Source organism: Pteronotus mesoamericanus, unplaced genomic scaffold (genome assembly GCF_021234165.1).
Source record: "Pteronotus mesoamericanus isolate MK-2021 breed Mesoamerican mustached bat unplaced genomic scaffold, CSHL_Meso_final contig_56, whole genome shotgun sequence".
NCBI classification, from domain to species: Eukaryota; Metazoa; Chordata; class Mammalia; order Chiroptera; family Mormoopidae; genus Pteronotus; species Pteronotus mesoamericanus.
The window spans coordinates 12,602,769-12,613,734 of record NW_026555201.1 but is presented as its reverse complement, the minus strand read 5'-3'; the positions used below and the strand labels follow the sequence as shown (position 1 = coordinate 12,613,734).

The following is a 10,966-nucleotide window of genomic DNA, read 5'->3' as shown; positions in this document are numbered from 1 at the left end:
CTGGCCTCTGGATCTGAATGTTCAACCATTATGTTATATTCCTCCTCAAAGTAACCACTCAATGCATGTTTACTAAACAATTGAATTAATCTACATGTGTGCTACACAAACTCTTTGTGGACAAATGTAAACAAAGAATGGAGATATCTACAGAGTTTTATAAATATTTCTCCTAGTCAATGTTTTAGCCAAGATTTTCACTCAGTTTTCTTTAACTTGGAATAAATGCTCTGTCTACCTCCACAACTCTGCTTTTCTCTGCACTCAGGATTGCTACCTTTCTTTTCCCTTGGTCTCCCTTTCTCCCTTGCCCTAGGGGTGATAGCTCAATTCCCCTGTCAGGTTAAAACACACATTGCTAAGCTCCATCTCCAGAGTTTTGATTCAGTAGGTCTGGAGTGAAGCCCAAGCATCATTAGTGTAGTTGCTCAAAGAAATGACTGAGACCCACCTTCGCTATTTACTGGGTATGTGCTCAAACCTTTGATCAAAATTCTGTGCTACAGCTTTCTGATCTGCAAAATGAGGATAATGAGAGGACCCACCCTATAGGCTTGCCTCCTAATTAAATGAGGTATTGCACATAAAAGCACTTGATACTGCCTGGACTAATGTCTCCAATAAAAGGTTTATTATAGTGAGCTGCATTTTCCAGACATGCAACTACTTAAAATATATTTAACGATAAATTAATATCTATTACCAATAAAAAAATTCCTCATTCTTAATTCTTCCTTTTCAATAAAGGGGAGCTCCATTACTGTCACTATCCTGGACCCTCCGCTCGCTCAGTGACTTCTCCCAGGGCAGTAGGAATGATAGATCTTACCGTTTTTTAAAATCTTCAACCCAAGGACATTTTCCCGCCATTGCTTTTAGAGAAAGAGGAAGGGGGAGAGAGAGAGAGAGAGAGAGAGAGAGAGAGAGAGAGAGAGAGAGAAACATCAATGCAAAAGAGAAGCATTGATTGGTCGCCTCCCCCACAGGCCCAGACTGGGGATTTAGGTATGTGCCTGACTGGGAATCGAACCCACAACCTTTAGGTTGCAGGATGATGCTCCAACCAACTGATCCACACCAGCCAGGGTGGAATAATAGATCTTATTGACAAGTTTAGGAGAGGCATCTGGCCTGCTTGAGTAACCCCTGTTTTCTTTTTAAAAATTTGGAAATAGTAACTATCGATTCAGCTGCTCCACGGAGTAACTATAGACAGCTTGGCCCCCGTGTGGGGAGGTTGTGGTCACCCAATGATGCCTGTGTCTTGGAAACAAGATGGCTAACTCTGGAAAGCATACTTGCTGAGATATTTAAGCCACAGCCTGCAGTATTAAATTTATTATTAGAAAAACATGACAGGTTGATCATGACTGCCTTATTTTTTTTCCTCACTTCTTCAGAACTCAGACCAAGAGAAAGGATGCTGGTTATTGGAACCCTTCGAATCCAATATAAGGTTTGAGCCTTCAGCAATGTAGTATTTTTGACCTTGGCAGATTACTGAGTTTTATGGAGGCTGTGTCCACAGATGAATGTGTTTTTTCATACAGGCTGCACTGGTATTAAGCAAGTCTGTGGCATTTGGAAGCTCAGAAAAAACCAGGTATTTTGGAAAGGATGTCCTGGCAAAACCTTTTGGAGATAGAATCTCCTGTACCCAGTGGTCCCAGGAAGGTATCTCCAAGGAATTGCTGTGTGTGGGGGGCAGGGCTGGGGGTGGGGAGGAGGTTGGGGTTTTGTGAAGGTGGGAGTACAACTGCCTCCTCATCTCCTATCCTCCCCTGAGGGGACAGCCATTCTCATTGCTCACTGCCCAGCTGCTTCAGCCTAAAGGACTGAGTTTAAAGAAGAAAACATCGTGAAGGGTATTGAGAGAAATCATGTTCCCTCCTACCTCCTGGTGTTTCCTTCCATGTGGGGGGACTCTATTATAGTAAAACTATATATAGAATTCCATCCTCTCATGGAACTTTCCTGTGGGCAGGATGAGCAACACATCTTCATAGAATTTATAAGTAATCAGCCTTCTTTCCTCTATCAGTGCCCTCAAGGATACATTTGATTCTGTTCCTCCCTGTTATTATTTCATAGCAACGTACACCTAGGAGGAGAGGTCTGTGGTAGTCCAAAGTAATTAATATAATAAACCAAGAAGTGACCGTTATAAATGGAGGAGAAAATGGTGATCTGTGGAGGGGTTGGCGGCTCATTGCTGGATTTCCTCATGTACCAGTGGAACCTGGGGGAGAGAGGGAAAAAAGATCTTACCCAGGCACTTTGAAGAAAAAATACAGCTGTATTTAAAAACATTTTGGCCTTGGCCACTGTGGCTCAGTTTACTGCAGCATCTTCCCGAGCACAGAAAAGTCTCGGGTCGATTCCAGTAAGGGCACATACCTAGGTTTGGGGTTCAGTCCCCATCTGGGGCGTGTATGGGAGGCAACAATTGATGTCTCTCTCTCTCCCTCTCTCTCTCAAATCAATAAATGTATCATTGGGCAAAGATTAAAAAAATCATTTTGTACAGTGCAGGTAGGCATTTTAGTTGAAGAGAGCTTGTTTGTGAGTGACAATAACCTCAACAAAAAGTTCTTTACACTAGCTCAAGTGAAAAAAAGGGGTTGGGTAGTTGGGAGGATACAATAAGGAACATCATGGACATCTCTAAGAACAAGACAAAAAGCACAACCAGGCCACCCAGGAAATGGAAATTGCCAGAAAGACCATCTTTCATTGGGCTGCTTGACACCTTTCTGCTTGTTATATCTTTTTTTTTTTCTCTGCGGAGTGGCTATTTCTGCTTCCCCAAATGTAAACATATATGCAATTTTGGCTTCTTACAGTGTCAGTGCTAGCTAAAATTCTGTTTGATGTTTCAGTTCAAGCCTCCATCCCATTATCACCTGACTTAGGTTGTCTTAGTGTCCTAATTCCAAATCCTTTGGAAAGAGGATCTGATCAATCTGTCTTGAGAAAAAAAAAATTTAAAAGGGGCTGTGGCTCTGAAGCAATTGCAAATATGGGGCATGCCTGGGCTGCCCAAGTACCTCCAATATGTCTCCCTTAGTAAGGAAAGTCAAAATTAGTTGCATATACAGAACAGGCCAATCAAGAACCCCCAGACTCCTAAAAGATCCCTGCCCATGGTTGCCTGGAGAGAGAGGTGACCCTGGCTGGCTGCTTAAGCGTAAGATGGTCAGGGTTTTGACCATGTGATCCTGATTGCCTTCTCTCACCGCCATCAGTAATTGAATCAGAAGATGTCATGTGACCAAGAGAGAGCCTATCCATTGTCAGGCAGTGGCCTGAGTTGGTCTAGCCCCCAAAGCTCTGCCCGACAGGGACAATGATCAATCAAATTCTTTTCCTTCTAGAGCTGGAGTAGAAGCTGCAGGAAAAGGCAAGACAATAGTAGTAAGTGAGGGTCCTAAAGTGAAACCTTGAGGAGGTGGGGTGTCTTTGAGGTGAATGTGGGCTGAAGTCATGAGTAATACCAAGTTATAAATACAAATAACTTTGAGTTAGAGAAAAGTAACAGAACAGAGATGGTAGCAATAGAAGTGGTTGAAGCAAACACAAGCAAAAAAAAAAAAAAAAAAAAAAAAATCCCTGGGTCACTCTTGCGGTAAGAGATCCATAAATTGGAGGGGTATCAGGAACATTCCATTCCTAGAGTTAGGTTGGAATCCTCCAGTTCTCCAACACCATACTGAGGTCCTGAGTGAGGTCAGTTCCACTGTCCCTGTGTTCCCCTGAGACTCTTGTTTTCCTTATCGCCACATGTGTCCTTTTAATTATTCTTCATGCTCCTTCATTACTTATGATCAAGGAAGCTTAACTAAGTACAATTACTGAATACGTCACCTCTGTATTCTAATAGGTACAGCCTAGGATTGAAAATAGGGGGAAGGAAGAAGAAAGACAGAAAGTAAGTGAAAGACAGATGTATAAGTACTTGAAACTGCTAAACAGAAAAATTGACAAGTGGAGTGTCAACTTGGCTATCTGTCCATGCATTTTGGCCTGGTATATTCTGTGACTTTGTGCTGTGACTCTTTGGCTTCCTCAGCCTTTACCTGCCCCTCTCACTACCTGGGGAGAGAGAGGAGAAAGAATGGACTTTAAACCTGCTATTGAGACGGGCAAGTAAGCCAGGACAAGTGAAATAGGGGAACTGAGACAGATGAATGACCAAGCAGTTTACAGCCATCTAGTAAATTGCAAAATCCTATCTTCCCTAACCAAGGACACTTAATAGTAAATGGTTTATGGCCCTGGCTGGGTACTCAGTCGGTTACAGCGTCGTCCTGTTGCGTCAAGGTTGTGGGTTTGACCCCATGTCAGGGCGCATGCAAGAATCAACCAATGAATGTATAGATAAGTGGAACAACAGATTGATGTTTCTCTTTCTCTCTCCTCCCTTCTTCTTTATCTACAATAAATAAATAAAAAAATTTTTTTAATAGAGAAATGGATTCTACTTCTCCCCAAGTAGAGGCTAAATAGCTTAAATCACCCTACTCAGGGAGATAGCAGAAATCCAGCTAGTGCCATTTTTGCCAGACACACCCAAGGACTGATGAAGTCAGGGGGAGAAATCTCATTTTCATGCATCAGCATAAAGCTGATGACTATTTTATTGAGATCCTCCCCTAAGACCTCCCCTACATGTTCAGGCTTTAAAACCCTCAGGATGAAGGACCCTGCACCCACCTCCCCTCTTGGGAGCACACCGCGCTTTTCCTTTCCCGCTCTTCTTCCCTTCAGGAGCATTTCCTTTGCCTTTCCCCTAAGCTCCAAGGGCTCTCCTTTTGCTTCTGCAACTCGTTTCCTGAGCTTATGCAGCCCACCTGGCTGACTTCTTCTACCTCTGTAACTTTCTAAATAAACTTTAGCTTATAATTTGAGTTTTTGGCTCTGAGTTATAATTTTGAGTTTTCTTCGTTGAACTCAAGAACCAAGGTCCAATTTCACAGCCAACATCGCAGATAACACTATAATCTTGGAGAGTTGCTATTATTTCATCAGTAGCTTTGGGAAAGAATCAGAGGCTATCAAGCGCCAAAGTCTCTAAGAAGGGAATTTAAGGCCCAAGTCTTTACCTTCGTCGTCACTGAATAGCCATCACTCATGACACTGAGCTATGTGCTCTAGGTTTCAGAATGTTCATTGAAGATTTTACTGCCCTCCCCAGCAATTTACTAAATTCCTAAAATTCTTTCTGCAATTCTGATACTAATTCTGATGTGAGGGTCCCCACACCACCTCTTCAGATGCCCATTGCAAGTCCCAGGTTGTTATCTGTGCATCTGACAAGTTGCCTATAGATGGGGCGTTCCAAAAGCCCTCTCCTTGGGTTCAATCAATTTCCTAGAGTGGCTCACAGAACTCAGAGAAACATTTTACTTACTAGATAACTGTTTTATTATAAAAGGATACAACTCAGAAACAACTAGATGAAAGAGATGCACAGGGCAAGGGATGGGGCAGGGAGCTTCAATGAGCTGTCCAGATGCACCACCCTCCCCGCATCTCCACATGCTCACCAACGGGGAAGCTTTCCGAATTCTGTCCGTTAGTTTTTTATGGAGGCTTCATTACACAGGCACAGATGATTAAATTATTGGCCGTTGGTGATTAAACTCAGTCTCCAGCTCCTCTACCCTTCTTGGCGGTTGGGGGTAAGGAGGGATTAGTAGGGGAGGCAGTGAGGCTGAAAGTTCCACCCCTATAATCACAGGCTTAGTTTCCCTGGCAATCCTTACCGTGACCTAGGGACTTCCCAAAATTCACCTTATTAACATAACACCTTCCTGGTTCCCATCATTTAGGAAATTCAAAGGGATTGATTGATTGATTGATTGATTGATTGATTCATCCTCACCCAAGGGCATTTTTTAATTGCCCTTTTTTGGAGAGGTGGGGTGGGCAGAGAGAAACAGCAATGTGAGAAACGGACATCGATTGGCAGTCTTTCTGTACGCTATCTGACTGGGGATGGAACCCGCAATCTGGGTATGTGCCATGGCTGGGAATCAGACCTGTGACCTTTCAGTCCATGGGATGACGCTCTAACCAACTGAGCCACACGGGCCAGGGTGGGAAATTCAAAGGGTTTTAGAAGCTCTGTGCCATGGAGGGGGACCAAAAGAAAATATACTTGTATCAATCACAATATCATGCCTTTGAAGAAAACTAAAGCAATAATTCATTTCAAACATTGAGAATTGAGAAGTTAACCATTATTTGATCTACTTTCTCACTCACTATAATGGACTTTCTTTGGTATCCAAGACATCTGATGACTAATGTTGCTTAAAATTAACCTCAGTTCTCTCCCTGAATCATTCACCAACTGATACTTGTTCGCTGAAAGGATAATTCAGGTTACTCCATGACTGCCTTTCTCGTTCTATTAAATAAAACCCAAGTTTTAAACTTAGCTCCTCATCTTTGACCTCAGGGGGTCACTTACCACTTTGACTCTCAATTTCTTCATCTGTAAAATGGCCAGTCCTGCTTTGCTCATATTGAGAAAGGGGAAAAAGACAGTAACCATTGATCAAATATTTACCGTTTTCCAGGTGTTGTGATGAGAACTTTATACACACTGAGTTATTCATACTTCCAGTCCTATAAGACTGGTGGTACTCTTACTGAAGAGAAGATTGGGGCTGAGTAGGTAGTAGGTAGCAAGGTAGTATTAAACCTAGGATTTGAGTGCAGGTCTGGCAGCAAGCCCGTGGGCTTGACCATTTTACTATTTGGCCTGCTATGAGCTGGTACTTAAGAAAGCACTTACATACTTACCTGGCGGGGGAGATGCCATGATCATGGAGGTGGTTTTCCCAGGGAGAGGCTTATTCATTGCACTCTGGATGTGTGACCCCTGAGATTTGCCTGAATGTGGGAAACCCGACAGCATGATTCATGGTAGTGGGGGACTGCATTTGCACTCTCCTCTGGTTTTCTCAGGTTCTAAAACCAGAAATGCCCTGTCCAGGCAGCTCAGTGGGTTAGAGTGTCGTCCCAATACGCCAAGGTTGCAGGTTCCATGTCTGGTCAGGACACATACAAGAAGCAACCACTGAATGCATGAAAAAGTGGAACAACAAATTAATGTTTCTTTCTCTCTTTGCCCCCCCACCTTCTCTCTCCTTTTTCCTCTCTCTCTAAAAATCAATAAATAAAATTTTTAAAAAGTACACTTCAATTATTCAAATATTTCCTTTAGACTTTTTTTTCTTCAGGTGAAAAGTTTTGGTGTTTTCAATTGTTTTTTTGTGAGTTATTATTTCCCTGTCCCATATCATTAGCTTCACTGTCCTCATGGAGTAGCATCGTTTTAATGTCCCACTTAAAATGTAGAAACCGGAATGGGAAGTCATGTCCTAATGTGACTAGAGTTGGAGGACCTGTATTCCACAGTGCTTCCCAGCTCTTCACACCTGTTTTCTCCCAGTTTCTGAATCCAGACAGGCTAAATCTTTGTTATAATCTTATCTAATTGGCTACAAGGGTCAGACATGCTAGAACTTGTGTTTGAGATGAATGAGCCAGTATAGAATCTGAGTTCAACATCTTCAGAAATGTTCACAAAAAGGACGTTGAAATAAGGTTGTGGTCACAGAGCCCCTGACCACTTTATGTACAAGGAAACGCTACCATAACCTGACTGAACTTTAGTGCCTCTAATGCCCAAGAGAGAAAGTTGTTGCTGTTTAGTGGCTTGGAGGGAGATGGTCTCTTTTTCTGATGTAGCTGACCTATAAAATAAAATTTCTGAATTCTGAAGAGCATGAATGGAGCTAGAATGATCACAGTGAGCCCTGTCTAAGCCAATAGGCCCCTGTGCTACATGTAATGATAAGATTAACAAAAAAGCAAGACTGTACTTTTCTTAGATGTTCAAGATTTTCTGGTTCTAAATGAACAGGGTATTGCTAATTTTATTGCCTTTAATTACATGTTTTTCTATTTTTGGCCAAAACAAAATGAAAAGATGTTTTCTATTTTGTATGAGAATAGTTTTCTCCAGTAACACTTGTGAGAGAAAAAATGTGTAATAACAGCCACTTAATATATTTTTGTATTAAAACATCATTCGAAATATTTGTTGCATGTAGGTGACCAAAAATGATGAGTTTAATTGATGTAACTGGTTGAATGTTAAAGCAAAGGTAGCTTCTTTTTGAATAAGATTTTAGAGAGATCCTTCTTGACCTCTGTATCTGAAGTAACATGCCTATCCCTGTCATGCTGTTCATTTTCATTTTCTTCATGTTCCTTTCAGATATTTCCTTGTTTATATTATTTGCTTATTGCCTCTCATCCACTGGAATACAAATTCCAAACCTTGTCTTGTTATTCTGTGTGCATAGTATACACTGCATATAGTAGGCACACAATATGCGTTGACTGAATGAATTCATTTTTGAAAGCGTAAAACATTGTGAACTACTTCATGTTATGTTTTGTTTTTCATTCTTGCTGTTCTTTAGCCTGTCAAATGTTTATTATATATCTTTTCTTCTTCTCACTGTAGATTTCTTTATTTGTGGATATAATTCCAGTCATTCTGATTTACTGTATTGTTGTGTAGAGCACTTAGTAGACACTTAATAGAGCAGTGTTTTGTGGAAGGTGTATAATAACTAGATTTTGCTAATAAAATAATAGAGTTAGGGGATTTTTAAAGAAATAAATTTGAGTGGATTTGGTTTTTTCCCTTTAAAAAATTACATCATTGACTTGTCTTTTCTTGGGTGGAAGAGAAAGGGGTGGGCTTTCAGGACATGTTCTTAACTTTGGGCACCCAAAAGCAAGGATGTTGAGAGGGAAAACTGAAATCCATTGCTCTGGAGGCAACTTTTGTATCCACTGCCTGGGCTAAGAGGAGTTATTAAGAGGAGTGAGACTGTGTTGTAGTCTTCCTTTCAGCCGAAGACTAATCAAGCGTGGAAGTACAGTAGGACTCCATCGGATGCCTGTTAACTAGGTTAGGTTGAAGTAGGTGGTTATATCTGATGGCTGGTTGGGAAACTCAGGGCTGGGTACCCTGTGGGTCCTCAGTAAATAAGGGTTGATCTTAATAATAATGCTGGGCCTCCAACTAGTAGTTGATGGTTTCATATTACAACCTGTAAGGGGAGATCAAGAATCACCATTGAAGTTGGGAGGTGTTTAGAAAAGTCATTTCATATGTAACATTTTGGGGAATAGAAGCTGAAGGAGAACGGCATGTTTCTTTGTGCCCTGGGGATTGCATGTCCTTATGTTTTGACCTTGACATGGTCATGTAATATGTTTTTAAAAATTTTTATTGAATTTATTGGGGTGATATTGGTTAATAAAATTATATAGGTTTCCAGTGTACAATTCTATAATACATCATCTATAGTAATATGTTTCTATTTTTTATTTTGAGAGTAGCTTTTTAGAACTGGTGCAGTGAAACAAAGGACTTAAGGTAGAAGAAGCAACAGGAAAGTCTAGGTGGTGCTCTGCTTTGGTTCCCTAGAAACGTAACAGGAAAGAAGTGAGCCAACATGGGGCTCCTGTTAGCTCACTGAAAAGTCAGAGAAAAAAGCAATATATTTCCTTTAGAGGGAAAAATGATAGAAAAGTCGTGTTCATATTGAATAAATTTAAGATGGATTTGTTATGGCTATGAGATCCAAACTATCACTGGGGACAATAAACTTCACCGAGTCATTTGACGAAAATGGCTTATCAATCACAGTTAAAACAGTCCAGGACTTGGTAAAGATATTTTCTTTTGTTTTTGTGAAAGATTTACTTCTTAAGGTAAGTCCAGAATATCTAACATTTTGAAGTGTAACTACTTAGATAACAAATGTACGTATGCATCAAAAAGAAAAAACATTTAGGAAACCATATATTTACCTATGGACTTAATAAAATATTTGAAAATATTTTGTGTTACAGTCACACATTTTAATACAAATTTCTTTATTTTGTACCCAATAGAAAAGCAAGTTTGGATTCTATTTACAAGTACTATACATTTGCATATATTATATACAGTTAATGAATTTAAAGAAAATAGGCAGGGAAACACAATATATATGGAAGAATATGCCACTGTACATGGTTTATTATCATGGTCCTTTGTGTTACTGAATTTTTACTGTAGTAATAAATACAGTTCTATATTTACACATCTTATAAAACATCTCATAAATGTATTTTTTCAATTCCAAGTTAAAACATCTGATCAAAATAAACATGCTTATACAAAAATAAATCTACCTAACAGTCTTTTGGTTTAGGTGTATTGAGGCTAATATAGTATAATAAAATTACGAATTTATCCTTTGACCTTTAGTATTTAATAATTTTGCCTCTTAAAATACCTAACACATGTATTAAATATGGAATAAGCAGAAAAGTCATGTTCCTGACGTCAAATGGGTTGATCAAAGACAACACAACTATAACCAAGCTAAATAAACAAGATAATATGTTACCAAGTCTCTGTTGAGTCCAAAGTGATTTCAGACATCGTTGCTAGAGCGACTAGAGATACATGGTGTGAGAAGTTATGTCAGTGGATTTAATTTATGTCATGTATGCACTTGATTGTTACCTTAGGATGTACATCAGTTTGAATCAACTGATAGAACCTTCTGCAAAAAAATGTGCACTCCCCCAGGAGAAAGAAAAGAAAATCCCAGGGTGCTTACCATCTTCACTAGGTATGTCCGTTGCTGGCAAAGGACTTTTCTTCTGAGTTTTGGGCACCAGGGAGTTAAAAATGAGTTCAACATGCAAAGCTTGCCTGTAGAGGGCTGCCTTCATGACAATTTAAGAATTTAAGTTCATTTTCTTTTAAAAATATTTGTAAGCAGTTTTACTCCACTGAAGATGGAACCATCTAGTGCTGACAAATAAAATCTGACATTTCTAAAAATGATGTGAATATGAGTAAATTAATAATGCCTTA

General features: G+C 40.0%; 1 non-coding gene across 1 annotated transcript; it reads left to right on the top strand.

The window, feature by feature from the left end:
• The first annotated feature begins 6,802 nt into the window (after positions 1-6,802).
• On the top strand, positions 6,803-6,963 carry LOC129076070 (U1 spliceosomal RNA). Its single transcript, XR_008529691.1, has one exon. It is a non-coding gene; the product is annotated as a U1 spliceosomal RNA (small nuclear RNA).
• Positions 6,964-10,966: the final 4,003 nt, after the last annotated feature.